This window comes from Gossypium arboreum, chromosome 8 (genome assembly GCF_025698485.1).
Source record: "Gossypium arboreum isolate Shixiya-1 chromosome 8, ASM2569848v2, whole genome shotgun sequence".
Lineage (NCBI taxonomy): Eukaryota > Viridiplantae > Streptophyta > Magnoliopsida > Malvales > Malvaceae > Gossypium > Gossypium arboreum.
This window is the reverse complement of record NC_069077.1, coordinates 87,721,061-87,742,099: the sequence shown is the minus strand read 5'-3', so window position 1 is coordinate 87,742,099 and position 21,039 is coordinate 87,721,061. Positions and strand designations below refer to the sequence as shown.

General features: G+C 35.0%; 1 non-coding gene across 1 annotated transcript; it reads left to right on the top strand.

Annotated features, from left to right (window-relative positions):
* Positions 1 to 7,316: 7,316 nt before the first annotated feature.
* LOC128280210 (small nucleolar RNA R71) lies at positions 7,317 to 7,423 on the top strand. Its single transcript, XR_008270391.1, has one exon. It is a non-coding gene; the product is annotated as a small nucleolar RNA R71 (small nucleolar RNA).
* Positions 7,424 to 21,039: the final 13,616 nt, after the last annotated feature.

Here is a 21,039-nt window from a genome sequence, read left to right as displayed (position 1 = left end):
ATAAAGAGTCAAATTTTACTTCAATTCACTAAGGTGAGGTTATTATAATTTAACCTCTATTTTCGAATGCCCCCTTCTCCATAAAACCATCAAATTTTCAAATTATAATAGGTTCATAACTCATTTAACCACTAATTCCATGCCAAGCATAAAAAGGCCATTGGTTTTACACCTAACTTACAAGACCATAAAACATAAAGGTTTAATGATCATCTTTAACACAATTACCACACTTCAAACTAAATTTTTAGCTTCATATATCCCACACGATTTTTTTTCCATGCTCAATTTCCATGGCGAATGAAATTATGCCCTAATTCATGAACTTAAACAACATTGGCCAGCTTTCCAAGCTCATTTGAGCCATCAAGCACATTTAGTTTGTTCATACTCAACTAGAATCAATTATCCTCCCAAAATCATCAAACATACAAAATATACCCCATTAAGCTCATGACCGATTGCTACATGCTTCATGAACACAAAAAATTTCACATGGGTCTTGTTGCAAGCTTCAAAACCAACCAAAATTCACAACTTTTCAAAGAAAATAACATCAACCTTACCTTATTTGAAGCCTTCTTTTGCCGAATGCCCTAAGCTCAAAGGTTTCTATTTTCTTTCTCAACTCACGGCAAGAAGAAGAATAAATGGCCTTGTTATTTTCACCTCAAACATGTTTTATTCATTTATTTCATTAACTTTTATTATTTCTATTTTATGAAACCATTTTCTTTAATATAAACAAATATATTATTAACATTATTTACTAACATACAAAGCACAAAATGCCAAATTGTGTCATTCATGCCCATCCTTGCCGTCCACTACCAAGAAAAGGGAATGTTTGACATGCAAGTCCCTCATGCTTCAAACCATGCAATTCTTAGCCACTTCCAATTAACCTATGACATTTTCAAGATTTTTCACATAAGCCCCCTTTTTTTATTTATTTCACATCCAAATGACAAAATTTAAAGCATGAAATTTTCACACATACTTATTCATAAATAATAAGCATAAAATATAACAATTAATTATTTTTGTGACTCGATTTTGTGGTCCCGAAACCACTTTCCGACTAGGGTCAAATTAGGGGTGTCACGAAAATCCAGCCTATACATGCCATAGATTCGAAAGTTCACTTATAAAAATACCGAAGATAGTTGATAGTGTGATAGACTTTGCTGACGATCCCTGGGCTCGTAACTTGACTCCAAAGTCTATAAAACAGAAACAAACATACACAGACAGCGTAAGCTTTTATAGCTTAGTAAGTCATAAGCAAATAAACTATTCAATGACATGAATGATTCATTTAAAGTAAATCTAATTATACTATCATAATCATATTAAACCCAGAATCTTATGGTTTCACGAATAACATATACTTTTGCATATAAGTTTACTTAAGGCCGAATACACATATATATAAATGTTTACAAAATATCTGTCGATTTCAAAGCTAATTATCATCATGTTAACATATATACATATACTTTTGAATCAAAATATAATATAGTATACATATACATAGCAATGACCAAATATACTTCACAAGGCACACATGTTCACATTAGTAACTTAATTACCTTATTCAAGTAGGTAATAAACCAATTCATACCTAATCATTTTAGCTCATTTTTCACATTCGATCACAACCTATCGTTGCCAGATGAACCATTCAGAATTGATACGACACTTAGATAAACACATATATCGTACAATGCCAATGTCCCAGACGTGGTCTTACATGTAATCACATATCGATGCCACTATTCCAGACAGAGTCTTACTCGTACACATATATTGGAATCACATATCAATGCCAACATATAAAACGTGGTCTTACTCGCACACATATATCAATGCCATGGTCTTACTCACACATCACATATCAGAATCCTATGTTGATCGCGTGATTTCGTGATAGGTTTTAAATATTTATAATTAATCGTTCTTGAAACTAACTATTATCGCGATGTAGGCAAGTGTACCTATCAAATAGTAGTATAGTTTTAGCAAGACCGGATTGTCGAACCCAAGGGAACTAAAAGTACTAGTAATAACTGTCTTTTTATTATCTAGCCTAAGAATAAAGAGGTTTTTGTTTTAACTAACTAATTATCTAAATTAAGAATTCACAGAGAATGGAATTGGGGAATTACTTTTGGGAAAATCGATTGAATTAAGACAATACCTAAGGAAAAATCCACCTAGACTGTACTTGTTATTCTGGCTCCGAATCAAACGATTTATTCATTTAACTTATTTCGTAGAGATCCCTAAGTTATGTTATTATCCTTATTCAAGACTAATAACGTCTAATCCCTAGATTGAATAATTGAGACCTTTCTCTAATTAACACCCTAGGGTTGCATTAACTCGATCTATGGATCCCCTTATTAGGTTTCACCCTAATCTGACAAAATCTTGTCACCCTAAGTCTAGGCGTGCAATCAACTTCACTTAATTATGACAAATGTACTCTTAGACAGGGTCTATTCCTCCTCTAAATAAGAGCTTATCTTGAATCAGTATCTTGGGATATCAAAACAAGAATTAAGAACAAGTTATATATTTATCATACAATTCAGAAAATAATAACAAGATTCGTCTTAGGTTTCATTCCCCTTAGGTATTTAGGGGTTTTAGTTCATAACTAAATAAGAAAACATCTCTGAATAATAAAGAATACAAAACATAAAGAAAACCCAAAACTCCTGAAAGGGAAATTGAGGAGAAATCTTCAGTCTTGATGGTAAAATTGGCTTCTGAGATGGATCAATCGGCTTCCTTGGAGTAATTCCTTACTCCCTATTCTGTGCCTCCCTTTCTTTCCTCCTCTAGGGTGTATTTATAGGCTTTAGGATGCCTAAGAGCCCTCAAAAGTGGCCTTTTCTGAATTGGACTCAACTTGGGCTCGACAGGGACACGCCCGTGTGCGATTATTTCAGGCCGTGTTCGAGGCTGTTAGAATGGCATGGGCGTGTGTTCTACCCATGTGAGTCGTGCTTCTATTCTATCAAATTAACAGGGCCGTGTAGGCTGCCCATGTGAGGAAGTCCAGGCCGTGTTGATTTCATAGTTTGGCCCATTTTCTCCGTTTTTGGCCCGTTTCTCATTCATTTCGCTCTCCTATGCTCTCCTAAGTATAAAACATGAAATTGAAGCATTAAGAGCATCGAATTCACCAAATCTAATGAGAAATCATCCATAAAATGCGTTTAACATGGGGTAAAAATATGTATAAATTACGGTTTATCAAATACCCCAACACTTAAGCATTTGCTTGTCCTCAAGCAAAATTCTCAACTCATAATCAGAATAAATTCTTCTCAATTTAGAATTCAACTAAAAGAACATAAAAGTTTCAAACATTCCAAGTTGAGTATTTAATCATACAAACATAGGTGTCTCCCCTCATCTAAGTAATTACCTTCAATTCAGAATATCATAGAGTTTCACATCCTCACTAAAGATTCACTCAAATCACTCGAGGTGTTTAAGGACAATAAATGAAGCACTCAATATTCAATAATGAAAAGTTATTTCCATAGGCTTGCATGAAAATCAAATCTCCACCACTATAATTTAAGATGATACATCAATCAAAAGGTCTTTAGAGGGTTGTAATGAGGCTTGGTTAGGGGGTGTGGTCACAAGCTGAAAGAAAGGGTTAGAATCGAGATTGAGTTGAAAAATTACATAACTAGAAAAATAGCTAGTCATCAATTGTGTACAACAGAGCTTTTCTCAAAATATGGAATTTGACTTCTTTAGCTCAGAAGATTACTACTATTAAGATGTATACATTTTTTTTAGAACAAGTTAAATACAAAGTAGAATAAAACTTAGCTAAGCAACTATTTCAATTCCAATCTCGACAAAAAATAGGGATCAAATTAATTTAGGGGATTTCAACAATAATAGGTTAAGGGTTAATATTAAGGGTAATACAAGAAATGGGTTGTTAGGTTCAAGGGGGTTTACTGGGGGTTAATCATGGAGGTAGGCTTTTCATGGCATGAGTGGGTTAATCCTAAGTGCCTTAATCATTTTGACATATCAAATCAAATGGTGTGGTCTCGACATGCATAATCAAGCAAGTTCTAGAATAACAATTCAATACTGACACACTCAAAGCAATAATAAAAGTGAGCATAAAGAATTAATAGATTCTCAAAAGGCTCAAAAATCTCATAAAAATTATGGCTTTTTGATGTTTAAAACTTGTGAATTCCCACTCAAAGTAATACCTAAACTTTGGGGAAACAACCTAAGATTTTAAATTCTTAAAAATCAACTTATCATGCTTGATTCTCTAATTTCTTGAGGTTTAAAACAATCAATGCATAAATGCCTATGTTTTAATTCAAGATATATCAACAAAAATCATAAATCAATCAAAATTTATCCTAAATATGATATGAGAGCTTTTCAAGAGAACAAGGTAGCCATTCAGGGATTTTTCTGATAATGAAATAAATACCCCCCACACTTAAGATGTACATTGCCCTCAATGTACAAAGGTAGATATTAGAATATAAAAATAAGATAGGGAGAGAAGTGAAACTTCCTGCATTAAGAATGGATGATATTATTGGACTAGCGAGATCGAGTATTAGAAATAAAGCTGGAGGGCAAGCATGATTCTGAATGATAAAAGGAGAGTTAAGGGAATAATCTGATAGTAGTGATAAAGATAAGCCGTGTTTAAAAAAAATGAATCTTAAAACTTAATAAAAGAAAAATAAGATAAAATAAGATAAATAATCAAATTTTTCAAGTGGCATGGCTGGTGCACACGCCCGTGTGGATCGTGTCCCGTCCGTGTTCGTCAAGAATTGAGATGTCATCACACAGCCTTCTAGCACGCCCGTGTGTCTAGGTCGTGTGGCTACATGATCGTGTCACACAGCCGTGTCTGGCGCGGTTTGCTTCTCCCACGGTTGTATACTTCTATGCACGCTCGAGTTATTTTGATCGTGTGTCCACGGGTGCTAGACACGGGCGTGCCACACTCCCGTGTTAATTTGGTAGATTTTCCCACGGCCTGGTCACACGCCCTTGTTAATTTATCGCATCCCGTGTTGGGAAAGATAACTTTTACCCTATTTACGCACCGCCATCTCGCACAGCCGTGTTTCTGTCTGTAGTGGTCACAGGGCCATAAGCACGGCCGTGTGGAGTCAGGAACCTGTGCTTCAAAGACTCGATTAGTGACCTAGATGTTTGAAAATTGAAATTTAAATAATTTAAAACCGTTAGTACTCGGGTTGCCTTCTGAGAAGTACTTGTTTATAGTCTAAGCTCAACTTACCTCTCCGTTGAATGATCATGGTGGTTTGAGGAGTTTATACTCCCCATTCCTGCTATTAATCTCATCAAAATAAGGTTTTAAAAGGATGTTGCTTACCTTAAAAGTGCCGAACTTGGGATGACTCACCTTGAACGTACCAAATAGGAAAATGCTGAGTACCATAAGAGGGATTTCTTTATTCGATGTGGTAGCGACAATGTGGGGATCTGTGGCATCTAATAAGACTCTATCTCCAATCTTAAGTTGATTTGGAAAGGGATTGAGCTTGTTCTATCGTAGATTCGATTTGTCAGGTGTTCTCGATTTATGCGTCCGTCATTCATCTAGCTCCTCGATTTGTAGCCTTCAATCTTTATGAATGGGTCCTCTACTATTGCTTGAGAATGGTTCATGTGCTTCCTTCAGACTCATTTCCTGTAAAGTAGGTTGTACCATATTGTCAGTTTTAGTAGAATGGGTTAAACGATCACATTCAATTTTTGATGTGTTGCCAGAATTGCGAGCTTGAATAGTGATTGTTTTGTCTCCCACACGGAGTGTGAGTTCACCTGTGCCAACGTCAATAATCATTTTAGCAGTTGCTAGAAAGGGCCTTCCTAGAATTAAAGGAGTGTTGCTATCCTCCTCTATGTCTAGAACAATGAAGTCAACGGGAAATATAAATTTATCGATTTTAACTAGCACATTTTCAATAATACCCCTAGGAAATCTTATAGTTTTATCCGCTAATTGAATGCTCATCCTAGTCTGTTTGGGTTTCTCGAGACCTAATTGTTTAAACATTTTGTAAGGTATGACGTTAATACTAGCCCCCAAATCAGCTAATGCATTATTAACATCTAAACTACCAATTAAGCAAGGAATTGTAAAATTCCCTGGATCTTTAAGTTTGTTGGGTAGTTTATTCTCGAGAATAGATGAGCAAACTGCGTTTAGCTCCACATGCGATGCCTCGTCCATCTTTCGCTTATTTGCTAAAAGCTCATTTAAAAATTTCATTGCATTTGGCATCTGTGATAGAGCTTCAATAAACGGTAAGTTAATATGTAATTTTTTTAAGAGTTTAAGGAATTTACCAAATTATTCATCTGAGCGGTCTTTCCTTGTGGCATTGGGGTATGGCACATGAGGTTTATATTTGACATTCACCGATTTGTTTTTATTGTGATCTACCTCACCTTAACCTTTGCTTACCACAGTTTTTTGCCACGGTCCTGGCTCAGGCTCAACAAATCCTTCTTCATCTTGAACATTAATCGCGTTGAGCTGTTCCCTTGGGTTAGGTTCAATATTACTTGGCAAGCTCCATTGTGGTCGTTTGGAGATTAGTTTGGAAAGCTGGCCTATTTGAGTTTCAAGCCCTTGGATCGACGCTTGTTGATTTTTAAGTGCTGTTTCAGTGTTCTGGAAATGAGTTTTTGACACCGATATAAACTTTGAGAGCATCTCTTCAAGGTTCGACTTCTTTTCCTGTTGGTAGGGTGGTTGTTGGTAGCCTAGAGGTGGTTGTGGTCTTTGATTTCCTTGAGTGCCCCACGAGAAATTGGGGTGGTTCCTCCAACATGTATTGTAAGTGTTACTATATGGATTGTTTTGAGGTCGAGGATTATTACCCATGTAATTTAATTGCTTGTTATCGATGTTGTGGCCATAAGGTTGGTATTCCGAATGGCTTATTCCACCTCCACTTGCTTCGCACTGCATTACTGGGTGAACCTGTGAAGAACTAAGAAAACCATCAATCTTTTTATTTAGAAGTTCTACCTAGTTTGATAGCATAGTAATCGAATCGACATTATAAACGCCTGCTGTTTTAGTTGTTTTTGTCCTCATGACTTGCCACTGATAGTTATTCAGTGACATGTCCTCAATAAACTCATAAGCATCTTTAGGTGTTTTATTATTGATGGTTCCGCCAGCAGTTGTGTCAACCATTTGCCAAGTCGAAGGATTTAGGCCATTATGGAACGTTTGAACATGAAACAAAAATGGTAACTCATGGTGAGGGCACCTTCTTAGTAAGTCCTTGTATCTCTCTCATGCATCGTAAAGAGTTTCTAAGTCCATCTGCACAAACGAAGAGATATCATTACGTAATTTGGCCATTTTAGCCGGCGAGAAATATTTTAATAGAAATTTTTATGTCATTTTTCCTAAGTAGTGATTGACCCTCATGGTAATGAGTTCAACCACTGTTTAGTTTTTTTCCTCAACAAAAAAGGGAATAACCGAAGACGAATGATATCATCAGAAACACCATTAATTTTAAATGTATCTGTAATATCCTGATTTTGGGCCTAGTTGGAATAACGGTTTTGTGACCACAAAATCCGAGATAGAAATAATTATTTTATGATTATTTTGAGGTCTATGATATGATTGCATGATTGTGTGAAAATTTCCTGAAGAAATTTTATGCATAAAGTGCTTAAATTGAAATTAGGGACTAAATCGAATAATTTGTAAAACTTGCATTCTAGAAGTTTCTAGTATGAAATTGTTTTGAAATATTAATTAGAAGGTCTTAAATAGCAATTTTACCAATTTCTAAGTCTATGGACAAAAATTGGAAATGGATGGAATTTTTGGAAAGTTTAGTAGTAAGGGCATTTTGGTCATTTAGGGGTAAAATGAATTAAAATACAAAATTAAAAGTCAATTTTGCTCATCTTCAACCCCATGGCCGAATATAGAAGGAGAAACCATGGCTAGGGTTTTTCAAGCTTCCAAGCTCGATTGTAAGTGTGACAGACCAAAATTGCCCCTAGTCAGGAAGTGGTTTCGGGACCGCTAAACCGAGTCACCGAAATGTTTGAACGTAATATTTATTGTCTAGAATATGTATTTATGAATGTGTGAAAATTTCAAGCTTCGATTTAGTCGATTGCATGTGAATTCAGTTATTAGGACTTGTGTGACACTTTTGAAATGTGATAGGCTAATCTATAAGGACCTAATAGTGCATGTAATCAAAAGGGAGGACTTGCATGTCAAATTTCCCCCCCTAATAGCTAGTGGCCGGCCATGACAAGGGATTATGGGAAAAACATGTCATGAAACATGTTGTGACAATGGTGTATGTGAGAAAAAAATAAAATAATGAGCATGGGAATTGAATAATGAAAGGGAAGAAAAAAAAAAAAAGAAAGAATGTGTGTGTTACCCCCCATTGCCGTGAGTTGAAGAAAAGAGAGAAAAAAAAATTGTTGTTCATCCTTTTTTTCATTTCTTTGAGCTGAAAATTCTAAGGAAGAAGGAAGGGGTTTTTGCTTCATGCTTGGTTTGGAAGAGGATTAGGAGGAGGTTTGGCCATACTTGTATCTAGATTAAGGTATGTTGAGGTTGTGCCATGAGATTTATGCATGTTTTAGTTGCTAGCTTGAGTTTTAATTAGCCCATGGTTCAAATCCTTGCTATGTCATGGGGGTGGTATTCGGCCAAGGTGGATTTTGTGTTAATGCCATTGCATGTTAAATATGAAGCTTGCTAATGATACATGTGATGGTGGATTGATGGCTCTTGGACTTTCTTTTTAGCATTTTTGAGTGAGACATTAAGTTCTTTGTTTAACCATGACCAAAATTGAAATGGTATGGTGTTGTGATGTATTCGGCCATGGTACATCCATAAGTATAATTTATGCTTATTGCATGGTAGGTAAGATTTGTGTTTTGGATTTATGTTCATGTTTAGTTATAATCAACTTTGAGATTCTACTCTAGCATATATATATATATATATATATATATGTTTGCACATGATGTATTGGTATGACATATAAACTATCTCAAGGTATATATTTTCATATGATGATGTTTGGTTATGAAGTAAATGATTGATGCGTATTGAGTTACAATATGGAATCGTTAGTTAGTAAAATGTATGCCGTTTATGTGTGGTATTAAGTGTATAATTGGCCTCAACATGGACATGCATATTCGGCCACATGAGGGGATTGGTGTGCATGCATTCGGTTAGAGGCAAGCATATTGATGCCTATTCTTGGCTTGGAAAATTGACTAAGGAGAGTACTAACTAAGGTGTTGAGTTGATTCATGATTTCCGTGCATATGTGACTTTAATGTCTAATGAAAATATGTGGGCTAAGTACCTTGAATTCCTCTTTCGATGCTCAAATGATTAAATCAATTTACTTGTTAAATTAAGCTCAAAAGCAAAGGGGAGCTAAATCCGATAAAGGGAAGGAAAAAGTGGTCGAATAGCCATCGGAATCATTCAACAACATCCGAGGTAAGTTCTTGAGTAATAGAGCTTAAATTATGATTTGATTAGATCATGTTTTAAGCAAATCGAAATCATGCTCTTTGTGTGTGGCTATTAAGCCGAAATTGTAAATATGATAAGTGTCTTGTGTTTGAGCTTTGGTAATGAGAATGTAATAAGAATGTGTATTGATTTGTTGATATATGTGCTTGGTTATTCAAATGGTATCCGGGCTAAGTCCCGAACGCTTTTGTGCTAAGTGACTAAAAGCGGGTTAAGTCCCGAAGGCATTTGTGCGAGTTACCAAAACCGGGTTAAGTCCTGAAGGCATTCGTGCGAGTTACTAAATCCGGGCTAATTCCCGAAGGCAATTGTGCGAATCACTATAACCAGGCAATGTCCCGAAGACAATCGAGCTAGTCGCTATATCCGGTTAAATTCCGAAGGTACGTGATTCGGGAATGAGCAATCTTGCTGTAAAAATTTCAGTTAATATACACTTGCAAAAATTCCAGCAATGAGGTATGTTCGTATGTGCATTGGAATAGTTGAGTTCCTTCGAATAATATTCGCTCAGTTGAGTAATGAGCTTCCGGTATTTGGCTAAGATGATCCCTTATGTATGAACATAGGGGTTGGAATGTAAAGTAGAAATGATTTGAAAGTATGTATATACGGAATTATCCGTTTAGTTATATGAATGCTATACCTCGGTTGTGCTTAAATTCTTCGCTCAAACTTACTAAGCATAAATTGCTTACTCCGTTTCTTTGTTTTTTTGTTTTATAGATTTTGGCTCGTCAGCTATCGGACTCGGGATTTTGGAAGTCGAAGTCTCCCACACTATCAAAGCCCCCTTTTTGGTACAATTTCGGTTGAGCTTTGAAATGGCATGTATAGGACTACCCTTTGTTGTTTTCAAGCACTTTTTGTGATGTATGTGTGTACGGCCATGCGAAAATGGCTCGTAGAAGTGGAGTATGGCATTAGACCATTTGTGTTTATGTATATATGTATGGTTTCATGATGTGACTATGGACTGGAATGGAAGTGTTGGGCAAATGATCAGCCATTGGAATGGCTAAATATGATTATATGTGGACCTATGTATGACAAAACTCTAGTTGGTCCATGGGAACCACGAAATAGGTAAAGTTTACCTTGAAAACAGATGCTGACAGCAGCAGTGGTGTGGATTTGAAAAATCACTAAAATTTGTAGGAATGGAATTAAATGGGGAATAAATTATGTAAATGAACCTTGATGAATCTACTTTCATATGGAAGAAACGAAATGGTCATATGAGTTATATGTAAAGAGATAATAAAGTTCTCGTGAAACAGGGCCAGAACGGTTTCTGGATCCCCTTTTCTGACTTTGGAAATTCACTATAAATTAACCAGAGATAATTAGGAGTCATGACATATATTTATAGATTCCTCTTTGAGTCTAGTTTCTATAGAAACAAACGGAATCAGTATTGAAGCCCTGTACAGGGAGATATTCAAGTTTTAACGCGCAAAGGTCAGTGTAGTCGACCCCTGTAACATGGGAGAATTTAACTAATAAACTGTACTAATTGGCTTGACCAAAAATTCTAGAAAAAAAATATGTAGATGGAAATATGAGTCTAGTTTTAGGGAAAAATTACGAAACTGATTTTCTAGTTTTGAAACTCAAAATACGATTTTTAAGCCGACGGTGATGCATAACCAAATTTGTCTGGAAATTTTTTATGGATTGTGAAAACAATTAAAGTTAAGTCTGTGTGCACCTTGTGTTCGACTCCGGTAACGGAATTGGGTACAGGGTGTTACAGTAAGTCCGTTGTAGCCTCGTTTTTAATGATTTTTACGTTTTTAGAGTCCCGGTAGCTCGATTTAGCTTATGCTAGCAATAATTTAACCTAGGGTTTATATTTGGAAAAATACCCATAGGTGAAATTTGTGTATTTTGGTGTTTTATGATAGAATATGAGGTTTTAAATTATGTTAGACAACTTGTGCTACTCGGTTTTAAGCGAAAACTAGCAAAAGGGCTTAATCGGTAAAAATACCTAATAGTCATAAGTACATGTTAGAGTGAGAATTTGATGTTGCCATAGAAGGGAAAAATGATCAGCATGTCATAAAACATAAGGAAATAGGCTGAAGTTTAATTTACGAGCTTTGGGGCAAAAGTATAAATATGTGAAATTTTAGGGGCAAAACTATAATTTTACAAAAATATGATTTTTGGGTCAATTTGAATAATGTGAGTCCTAATTAGACTATATTTTAAATGATAGAGCAAGGAAAACTAAAATTCGGGCTAAAATGGGGAAAATACCAAGTTGTGGACGAAATGGTAAAAGTAGCCATTTTCGCATACGAGGTAAGTTCATATGTAAATGTTGGTAACATAGTTATTATTTTAAATGTTTTAATGTTATTTAAATGATATGATAATTATTATGAAATATTATCTTGTGATAATTGTTTGGTAATATGTCAAATTATGTGATATACTTGGAAAATGTGAAAACTACCGACTATCGAATAGCGGCATTCCGTAGAAGATGGTTGAGACACATGATTGGGAAAAAGGTCCCGTTGAACCTTAGGAATGGATTAGGATACAAGTGACATGTCACTAGGATATTTGGGCATCCGAACTCGTTGAGTTGAGTCCGAGTTCACTTATGGATGCGAATGTCCGAACTCGTTGAGTTGAGTCCGAGTTCGAGAGATGTAACTAGGCATCCGAGCTCGTTGAGCTAAGTCCGAGTTCACTTATGGATGCAAAAGCCCGAATTCGTTGAGTTGAGTCCGAGTTCACTTATGGGCGGGTTACATGGTAGCTTGGCTACATATGTGGCACTTATGTTCAAACTTTCCATGTATCCGAATTATATTCCGATGTGTTCAACGGGTAAAATTCTACTCAAATGGAGGAATACTCAAGATGAAAGGGACGTATTGGTAAGTGTTGTGAAAGGAATACTTTGAATAGGTATGTACTTAACCCTCGGGTTGAAAACTCGATATAACAACAATATGGTAAGATGATAAATGAAAATGTGATATGAATGTCTCGGTGATGATTATGCAAATGATGTTTTATGTTTGCGTATATAGTTGTGTTACTTGCTATTTGCATGTGAGCTTACTAAGCATTTATGCTTACTCCTCCTTTTCATTCCTTGTAGTGTTGACAAGCCATTTCGAAAATCGAACGGTCGAGGCACACTCACACTATCCGTATACCATCTTGGCATAATGGCTTGTATATTTTGAGTATGGCATGTATAGCATTATAATCATTTTGTGTATATGGTCTTATGATATGGTTATTGAGTGGTATGGAAATGCTTGGTAATGATTAGCCATTGGAATCGCTAATCATGATCATATTTGGTGTTATGTATGCTAAATTGCTAGCTAATCCATGGAAACCACGAAATAGGTAAAATTTACCATAAAATAGATTCGAATAAAGAAGTGTGATGTGAGTTTGAAAATCACTAAAATAGTAGAGATACAATTAGATGATTAATAATATATGGAATTGAAGAATTATGAGTCTATTTTCATATAGATCGAACAAAACAGGTATATAAGTTATATTTTATGAGATGTTTAAATTTTTGTGAAACAGGGCCAGAGCAATTTCTGGATCTCCTGTTCTGACTTTGGAAATTCACCATAAAATTTTCAAAGATAATTATAAGTCATGATTTATATTTACAGATTCCTTATTGAGTCTAGTTTTATTAGAAACAAACGTCATAGTCATTGAAACTCTGTACAAGGAGATATCTGATTCGTAATACATAGAGGTCAGAGTAGTTGAACCCTGAAATAGGGGAGACTTTAACTAATAAACTGTACTAATTTGCTAGACCAAAAATTCTAGAAACAAATTAGTAAATATATATATGAGTCTAGTTTTAGGAAAATTTACAGAATTGGATTTCGAGTTTTGGAACTCGAGATATGAATTTTAGCGGTTGTGACGCAGATTGCTAGCTTGATGAAAATTTTAAAAATAAATTGTTTGAAATTTGTTTAAGTAATGAATTAAGTCTATTAACACCTCGTGTTCGACTCCGGTGACGGCCTCGGATACGGGGCGTTACATTTGGTGGTATCAGAGCATGTTTAGTCGGTTCTCGGACTAACCTAGCATGTGTAAAAGTTTAGCTATACATGCCACTGATCTATGATAGTGTGATGTCTTCCGACGCGTATGAGTACAGTACCGTCTTATTTAGACAAGGTACTCTCCAACCGAGCTGCACTGACCATGTTCAATGTTATGTGAAGGTATTTGAGTAAAATTATGATTATGATAAGTCTCGGTTTAGAAAAGTATGAATAAAAGTTTATGATACATATGAGATAAATATCCATACTTGCTTAATGCTCATATGATGTAGTGTATATGGCTTACTTGATAAGATTAACGGAATAAATAGAAAGTAGTAGAGGTATGAATAAAAGTCATAATATTATGATATGAATGAAAATGTCATTGTCTTGATTTGGACGTCGAATGTTGATGAATGCTAATGATATATAATTTTTATGAGATAAAGGATTATAATGAAATGAACTTATCTATGTTAAATTGTTGGACTGAATTATATTATTGTAATGATATGTACATGATGATGCACGAAATGAAAGTTGTGATTGTGATGCAAATATCTATGTTTGTTTGGTCTTATATAATGTCATGAGCATGAATTAATTTAATTAAATGAATGGATAAGTAAAGCTATCTAGAAAACATAGAATGTATGCATAAGTATATTGTCTAAATGGGACAATAGGAAAATTTGTTTAAGCCAACATGAATGTTGCATTGCCTGAATGAATGACATGATTTTGATGATGTTGCTATGATGATGGAAGTTGTGTCATATGTGTATGTATAAGAAAGTCGAGTCAGAGGTCCTACAACCCTCCCCTTACCAAGTGGTACTTATAATGGAATTTCATGAGATTTGTATTGAATAAGTTTCGGTTGAGAACCCAAAGAGTTCGGTGATAGGATAATTATAAGTATGATCGAGATTGAAAATGAGCTGATAAGTAAAGTCGAGCCGATAAAAAGTATCGGATTGATATAAAGATTATTGGAATTATGCACTGTCCCAGTTAGAGAAGAAATTCTCTTTGGTAAATCGAATTATTCAGGTGCAAGGTCGAGAATGGTTTAATATGAAATTTGTGACGGCAGAACTAGTTGGAGAAATGATATTTGAAATGTGAATTATCTGAGTGTGACAGTTATGACTGGACAGATTTAGCAGTCTCTTTTGAGATGTTCTATGTGTTCACCCGTTCTCAGAAATATTTCTATGGCTATTGATCTTCTGAAGAAATTCTTGTTATATGGGAATGTCTTCTAATTCTGGTGTTGGATAAAAGCATTGGTAGTCTGACTAGTTTATAATTTATATTGCTCTATTTCATCGGGTATTGTATTTCATTTTGTCTGACAAGAATTAATGAGAGAATACATATGATATTATGATTCTGTTTCTTCTACTTGATGCTTCATCTGATATATATGTATGGGAAGATATATTGATCTTGTTATATTTGATTTCAGTGGGATTAAATGATGTTTTCTTTTGGACTTTCTTTCTTTGAAGAATTATCAGGGTATTCTGTATTTTCTCTATGAATTTGGTTTTCGATTCTCCAGCATAGTATCGTATCTTGGGTTTTTTTATCCTGGATCTCTTTATTCTGGATTTCTTTATTCTGGATTTCTCTATCTCGGATTTCTTTATTCGGTTTTCTTGTTATCTTTGTTCCATAATTTGTCAATTATGACTCATGTTCAAGTCGTTCTTCACTCGTGATAATCATGTCAAATATGACTATACTTCTAATTTGATCTTGGTAATGTGGTGATTTTAGTATTGGGATTTTTTTTCTAATTTATGTGTAAGAATTTGACATCAGTAAAGGCATAGGTGATAAAAGCGCGAGTTTCAGTCGGTATGGTGAATTATTTATTTGAAAGATTTCATGTGATAATTATGTCGGATTATTTTCTCAAGTCGATAATATAATTTCATTTTGTCTTGATAAAAGAGTAAATAGTCCGAGCGAGAAGTGTATATTTATTAGAAAGAGTTGGATATTAGTTAAAGTCACTACGAATGATAAGGTTTTCGTCTTGTGAAAGCTGAAAAGTTTATTACATGTTGACAAAGTTTGGATAGATGAGAATATTGGTAACCGAAGCGTCTGAACTAGACTAGTCTACATTGAGTAAAGACTTCCTGACTTTCAGTAATGTACTTGTGATGTGTTTCAAGACAATGAGGTAATGTGATAGTTTAGAGCTTTCGATGTTACATAAAATCGGAGTTGTTAAAGGGGTTAAAGCCGAGCATTGGAATCTATCAAAATTATCCTTGTCAGTGTTGATATTGGGATGGAAATGAGAAGGATTATTCTTGAGGCCATATCAGAATTAATTCCATAGCAGAAAGAGGAAAATGTGATGTATCCTATTGTTAAATGTTTAGCGAGATCTATAAATCATATCTATATTGAATGAATCCCTACTCATCAGATTCATGGAATTTCAGGTCTCTTTGATTGTTGGATTTCTTGGAATTCCGGTCTCCATTAATCAAGTTAAGACCCGAGTTTTATGTCATGATATCATGGGAAACTGAGAAGGGTTGAAAATTTAAGAACAGTTGAGAGTTGAGACTGTAAGCTTTCAGATCATATGAGAAATTAAAGAGATGTATTGGAGGTACAGCCTAAGTGAAAGTTCTTTGGTACCGAATATGAGATTAAAAGTGAAGACCACTTTTCTGTTAAGATTTTCGGGGACGAAAATCCCTAAAGGGGGGGAGAGTTGTAATATCCTGATTTTGGGCCTAGTCGGAATAGCAGTTTCGTGACCACAAAATCCGAGATAGAAATAATTATTTTATGATTATTTTGAGGTCTATGATATGATTGCATGATTGTGTGAAAATTTCGTGAAGAAATTTTATGCATAAAGTGCTTAAATTGAAATTAGGGACTAAATCGAATAATTTGTAAAACTTGCATTCTAGAAGTTTCTAGTATGAAATTGTTTTGAAATATTAATTAGGAGGTCTTAAATAGCAATTTTACCAATTTCTAAGTCTATGGACAAAATTGGACATGGATGGAATTTTGGAAAGTTTAGTAGTAAGGGCATTTTGGTCATTTAGGGTAAAATGAATTAAAATACAAAATTAAAGCCAATTTTGCTCATCTTCAACCCCATGGCCGAATATAGCAAGGAGAAACCATGGCTAGGGTTTTTCAAGCTTCCAAGCTCGATTGTAAGTCCGTTCTAGCCTCGTTTTTAATGATTTTACGTTTTTAGAGTCCCGGTAGCTCGATTTAGCTTATGCTAGCAATAATTTAACCTAGGGTTTATATTTGAAAAAATACCCATAGGTGAAATTTGTGTATTTTGGTGTTTTATGATAGAATATGAGGTTTTAAATTATGTTAGACAACTTGTGCTACTCGGTTTTAAGCGAAAACTAGCAAAAGGGCTTAATCGGTAAAAATACCTAATAGTCATAAGTACATGTTAGAGTGAGAATTTGATGTTGCATAGAAGGTGATACGATCCGCCTCGGAAGAGTCGAGTTGTGACATCCCTAATTTGACCCTAGTCGGAATGTAGTTTCGGGACCACAAAACCGAGTCATAAAATTTAGTTAAAATTTTATTTGCATACCTTATATGTGTGGTAGTACTTGTATAAAAATTTGATGTTTTAATTTTTATCTTAGGAATGTGAATCTTGCTTGAAAGGATTTAGTTGAGAGACTTAGAAAATTTTGATAGGTAAATAAGTAAGGACCAAATAGTATTGAAATATGAAAATTTGGGTTTGCATGTCAAAATGCCCAAATTATGTTGAGTGGCCGGCCAAGCATGGCTTCATTCTTCCAAGATTATGTTGTTTATTATTTAATATTGGTAAGTAATTAAAATAGAGGAGAAATAAAGATTAATAATAAGAAAATGAACAAAAAAAAGGGTGTGTTCATCCTTGCTATCCTTTAGCCGAAAAACCAAGTAAAAGAAAGAGAAAAGCTTTGGAGAAGTTCGGCCATACTTGTATCTAGGTTGAGGTATGTTGAAGTTATTCCTTTAAATTCATGTATATTTTTGGTTGTTAGTTTGAATTCTATCTATCCCATGGTTGGATTTGGGGTTGTTGGAGAGTTGGGATTTGACAAAGAAGCTTAAAATTTTAGTTGATACCTTGATGCTATTAACATGTTAGTTATATGGATGTGTTAAGTTGCTTGTTATGTTAGCATGAAAGTTGAAGTTGTTAAGTCATTTTGTTGGAGGTGCGAATTTAGGACTAAGAAGAGAATGAGTATTCGCTAACATAGTTGAAAGGGATGTTGCCGATTTTAGATTTAGATTATGGGAGTGGCTATAATGGGTATTAAGATGTTGAACTTAAGAAATGTAGTCACATGTGGATTTATATGATATTACAAATAGAGGTGAAGCTATGCTAGATTGGGAAAAAGTCGATCAAGTGTGCATGAGAAGAATTTAGGTGTTTAGATGATGTTATAGATGACATTGTACATGTATATATATATACATAAGTATGCCCATTCGTGATGTTACCTTTAATTATGTGTATAATCGACTAAATGGGTAATTAGTAAGAGTGGTTGCCGAATATACAAACATACATATGCATGTGTAATTGAATTATAAATGTTTAGCAAGATGATTAAACTAGTTAATTTATTTATTAAGCCCGAGAAGTTAAAGAAGGGGAATCAAGCAAGGGCAAAGCCAAGGACATCGAGTAGCCGGGTCGGAACCGTTATACCCAACACAAGGTAAGTCCTTAAGCACTTTTGTGAGAACTCCTTGGATAGATATTTTTCAGAGTGATTCTCCTACTTATTAATATGACCATATGTACAATTTGAGTTAAGTAAATTGCTTTACCATGATGAAACAACATAGGGCACTATGTGTGCAAAATTATGTGGCACTATGTGTGCCGATTGGGAGGTTGAAGCATGAGGGAATCTCAAATGCACTATGTGTGCGATTTACTATGGCACTATGTGTGCGATTTACTATGGCACTATGTGTGCGAACATAATAAGCACTATGTGTGCAACATTCGGTTGTTGATATAAATTGTGCATGAGCGAGGTAAGTGATTGAGCTACTAACTAAATATCGAAATTGAGGTTGTGCGGTGTATGCATAAATTTATCTAGTGCATCGTTGTTCCAAACTTGAGGAAATGGATCTAAATCGATTGGGCTGACTTGGCATTTGATTTGATTGAAGGACTTGGCATGAGATCGAACCAAAATTTAAGAAATTGTAGCATAGTTTGTTATGGTTGGAAAAATTGATTTTGTATTATTTGTTTTCACTTATGATTATTATTGTTGGACGGTAGAGTAGTGCTTATGACTTATTGAGTTATGTACTCATTTGGTGTGCTTATTTGTTGCTTATTTAGGTTCTTGATCCATTTTGTGTGCTCGGGACCGTCCTCAAGTCATCACACTGCTAGCAACTTTTGGTATTTTCTTCTTAGTTGGTCTAGGAGAACATTTCGGCATGTATAGGCTATTATGTTTGTTTGAAATTTGGTATGTAACCTTTTAGCCATGCGAAAATGGCATAAATGTTCGGTTGGATTTGGTTTTATGATGTTTGGTCACAAGTCTTAGTAATTCGGTTTTGGTTGAGTATTGGTTGAGGTCTACTTGATTATTACGCCATATGTCGTGGCTGATTTATTTTCGGTGCTATACTCATGATATGGCTATAGTGTAGTAGGGAGATGGTCGGTGATGATTAGCCTCTGGCATGGCTAGTCATGGTCATAATTGGTGACATGTATGATGAATTATTAGTTAGACCAAGGAAAATCATGAAATAGGCATAGTTCACTCTAGTAACAGATGCAAACAGCAGCAGTGATGTGAGATTGAAAATCACTAAAAATAGTAGAAATGAAATTAAATAATGAATAAATTATGTAATCGAAGATCGATGAGTCTATTTTCATACGGAAGAAGCAAAACGACCATATGAGCTATATGTTAAGAGATGTTTAAATTCTCGCGAAGCAGGGCCAGAGTGATTTCTGGATCCCCTGTTCTGACTTAGGAAATTTACCATAAATTTTATCGAGATAATTAGAGGTCGTACCTTATATGTACAGATTCATCATCGAGTCTAGTTTCATTAGAGACAAACGGTATAGGCATTGAATCCCTGTACAGGGAGATATTTAAGTTTAAATGCACAGAGGTCAGTATAGTTGAACCTTGAAATAGGGGAGACTTTAATGAATAAACTGTACTAATTGGCCCAACCAAAAATTCTAAAAAAATTCTACCATATAGATATATGAGTCTAGTTTTAGGGAAAATTTACAGAATTGGATTTTGAGTTTGAGAACTCAAGATATGATTTTTAAAGAGACTACGATACAGTTAGCCAGCATGCCTGGAAAAAAAAATTTGGGGGAAATAAATGAAGTAAGCTCGGTAACACCTCGTGTTCGATTTCCGGTAACGGCCACGGATTCGAGGTGTTACACGAGTCGTATTAGTGTGCCCGATCATCAACAAGAAGTTACGTTAGGTTTAATTGAAAAGGTCGGATGAAGGAAGGAAGGATATTGGTTTTGGGTTCGAATTAGAATAGGTAAGAAGAATTTGAAAGTTCGGGTTTGGAGTCCGAATAGGTATGGATGAATGAATTGGTTCAATTAGGTAAGGGGGAATTGAAGAAAAGGATGTAATGGAATGAAGGGTAAGAACGAAATGGTATTAAGAAATGGTTCGAATGGAATAGTCGGTTTAGGTACAATTGGTAAATGGAGAAATGGGGTTGAACAAAAAGTGCAAACAAGAACCAATACCGATTTGGTATATACCCGTTGTTTATAAGCTCTTTTAGTTCGGTTTGGAATTGGTAAATGAAAACCTTGACCCACTATCTAACAAGATAGGAACCTCGGTATGTTTGAACGCCACACTACGAGTAGTGATAAGTTCGGTTTCGATAAAGAACAATGGTTGACACACTAGACGCTAGGAAGCCAATCGAATCTTTGAACGAAATTTGAGAAAAAGTTTTGCCTAACAAATTCGGCAGCATAACATTAACAAAAGTCTCAAAAGTTCTTTTCAAAGTAACACAAGCCACAATTTATAGTGAATGCAAGGGATAGCCGAATAGGCTCTTGAGGTAGCTAAATGGTTGCTGAAAATTCCAGAATTTTTGATGAAGCTTTCTTGAAGTTTCTTGTGCATGGAGAACGGTAAGGGGCAGCTTCTAGATGCCTTGATTCAATAGAAAAATTGAATGAATTGTTTGGGAGCTGAAATGCCATCAATAGGTTCGGCCAAATGCTTGAATTTGGAATTAATGCTACTGCTTGATTCAGCCGAATGTTCATGTGATTAAGGAGCTGTC